Source organism: Alosa pseudoharengus, unplaced genomic scaffold (genome assembly GCF_046254945.1).
Source record: "Alosa pseudoharengus isolate Yale_2024_CS ecotype anadromous, Long Island Sound unplaced genomic scaffold, YU_APseudo_1.1 YU_APseudo_1.1_scf_8, whole genome shotgun sequence".
NCBI lineage: Eukaryota > Metazoa > Chordata > Actinopteri > Clupeiformes > Clupeidae > Alosa > Alosa pseudoharengus.
The window spans coordinates 13451968-13454953 of record NW_027468870.1 but is presented as its reverse complement, the minus strand read 5'-3'; the positions used below and the strand labels follow the sequence as shown (position 1 = coordinate 13454953).

General features: G+C 38.2%; 1 long non-coding RNA gene across 1 annotated transcript; it reads right to left on the bottom strand.

Moving 5' to 3' along the window:
- Positions 1-1610: 1610 nt before the first annotated feature.
- LOC143112747 (uncharacterized) lies at positions 1611-2637 on the bottom strand. Its single transcript, XR_012984785.1, has 2 exons — positions 2562-2637; positions 1611-1724 (listed from the first exon to the last, which is right to left on the bottom strand). It is a non-coding gene; the product is annotated as an uncharacterized LOC143112747 (long non-coding RNA).
- Positions 2638-2986: the final 349 nt, after the last annotated feature.

The window sequence follows — 2986 nt, the reverse complement described above, 5'->3', positions numbered from 1 at the left end:
TGATAACCACCGCTACATCGATGCTTCTACTTCCGGGAATTCGCCTGCCCCCTTGTTAAAATCACAACTAGTGAGAGGGCGTGTTGGTGACGTTTCTTTTGTGCGTCCATGTGGTTAAATCTGGAGAGGGAGTTAAGCATAGACAGTAAAAGAAATGGACGAACAGACTCCGTCGTTTTCAATGGGAGGGCACTGAGTCAAATAGAACGATTTTTCAGTTGGTCCCCCCAGTACTGCGCAGACTCACACTTAACTTCGTGACGTTAGCCATAAAACTGAATCTTGTAACTCATATGATAGATACACAGAAATTCTTCTCACACTTCCTTCGCCTTCAAAGTCATCAAAGTTAAACATTTATTTATGTAGCCTATTATTATTAATATCATCCTCACCAAGTCGAGTTAATGTTGAAGCTACCATACATGATCATCTTCAAAAACAGTCATGCTAAAACAAAACAAAGTTATAGCCTTGAAGCTAATTTTCTTTCCACTTTTCCGACCTACGGTCAATCCATCGAAAACCTCTGAAATGATTAGTGCCCTTTTTAAAAAAATTAGGTTTACTTTTTTATTATTATTAGGTTCCCTCTGTGTAATGCTTTACCTTAACATATGGTCGTGTATGCTAGGTTTTGCTTATGAGTTACCGTCATAGACAGTAAGGTGGACTGAGCTTCTTATCCAAACAATACGGTTATCTCCCTACGGCGCGAAAGAGAGATTACGTCAAAGCTAGCTTCCCTCCAACTGAACAAGCTAACCGTTCTTCTTACGGGTAACCAACGTTACGGACGAGGTAGTGTAGTCTGTTTAGCCTTTGTAGTGTTTATGTGGACTACACAGAAGCTACAATATCGGCACAGGATATAATAATAATAATAATAATAATAATAAGCTTTATTTGTATAGCACCTTTCATACACAGAATGCAGCTCAAAGTGCTTTACATTTGAAGCATGTAACAAAATAATAGTCAGTCAGTCATTATCAATCACATTTCTTCATTGCTGGGGCCGTTTATGATCCACTCAGCAACATATCAAAAATATAGAAAATGACATGTCATAAGACTGGCAGCCTTAACCCTCTTTCCCCCCACAAGCACGCCATATGGCAACTGTGGCAAGGAAAAACTCCCATATTCCAGGAAGAAACCTTGAGCAGAACCTGACTTAATAGGGGGAGCCCACACTCTAAAAAACATTGGGTTAAAAACAACCCAATTTCAACCCATCCACTGGGTAAATAGTGGTCGAGCCCAGCACTGAGTTATATTAGCCCCGAAAATTGGGTTGTTCGGTCAACCCAATGAGTTGGGTTGATAGTCTAACCCAAACATTGGGTTATCGTAACAAAACTGTTAGGTTAAACCTACATAATTGTTGGGTAGGCTATCTTATACAACCCAGGATTTATATTATTTTCACTGTCATCTCTGGGTTATGCTGACCTAATTTATGGGTTATTCTAAGTATCTTATTTTTTTCCTTAATCCAATCACTATTAATTAATAATAATTTAAATAAATGTTTGCAAATCATTAATGTTACAATATAATGTTTTAAAATCAATCCAATGGGCAACAATAGCCATGCAATGAAATAAAACAGTTCGACATTTATTTATTTGGCAGTTTATTTTTTGAACAGATAGCTAGAAAAAGCTTGTGATACTTCCATGAAGGCAGGCAGATTCCACCGTCCGTTTTGGGGATCACCCCTGTGAATCAAAGAAAAAAAGAGTGTATTAATCACTGTTATTTACAGAACTTTATCTCAAGATTTTCATGAACCATTATCATTGAATGATGTTGACAAACATTAAAAATCCACCAGGAGACAAAATATTAGCGCAACACACTCGGAAACCATGACCACCTATGCAGTTATAATAACTTGTAGCTTCTAGTTCTAGATGCTAACGTTACGTTATCTAAATGACTGTCTGATAGTGCTAGCTGCTAGCTGCTACTACAACCAGAGCCCGTCTTCTCTGCTACAACCAAAAACACCCAGTAACGTTAAGTTACATGGCTATAATATAAAGCTACCCTGAATGAATTAATAAGATGTTGTTTGCCATTATTATTACCGTATGTGTGGCTTGTGAAGAGACTAACATTACTTCAACTGTGTTGGCTAATATTAGCTGACAAACGTTAGCTGCAACCATAGTCTAGGCTACAACCACCACGAAGCATATTTAATTAGCATTGATGCTAGCTATATGGTCTGCTAATGTCAACCAGCTTGGTATGCTCATTTTAGTTCGTTGTAAAAGTTCGTTTTGTTTCTGTCAGCAGTTCATACCCAGTGAACAAAGAACTATGTTTTTATGAGTCTTTCTTTGTGTATATTTAACATGAACAGTAATTGTAAGTTAATGTTAGCTAACGTTAGTTAGCATGAATGACACAATTATTAACCTGTTTGAGGCTGAACGAAATTGGCAGGCAGAATATCCATTCATATCATGAAGGGTAGCTTCTACATCTCTGGGTGGACTTTTAAAATCAGTCTGGATAAAACATTTAAAAAAAAAGTTAAAGATACATACCTTACGAAATAGCCTGATTTCCATTGCATGCTGACAGCTGGTGGACTGGACGGTTGGAATAATAACGATGTTTTTTCGAACTCTCAAATAACTATGCAGCTGTGTTAAAGTCACCCAGGTGCTGGGTAGTGTACTCCACGTCAGGTGGGAGAGAGGAGGGGCGCTGTCCTAAACTATCAACCCAACAAGCTGGGTTACAGAAAATAACCCAACATGAGTAAAAACAACCCCACAAAATGCCCTGACAGCCTCAACCCAACGTTTGGGTTGAGAAAATAACCCAGTATTTTTAAGAGTGCATCTGCTTCTGGCTGGCTGCGCCCTCCAATAGCAGCAGATGTAGAATAATCTGAAAAAGTAGTCTACAGGATAAGACGAGTTAACTAAAAGCTTTCCTGTACAGGTATGTTTTCAGATCTTTTTTA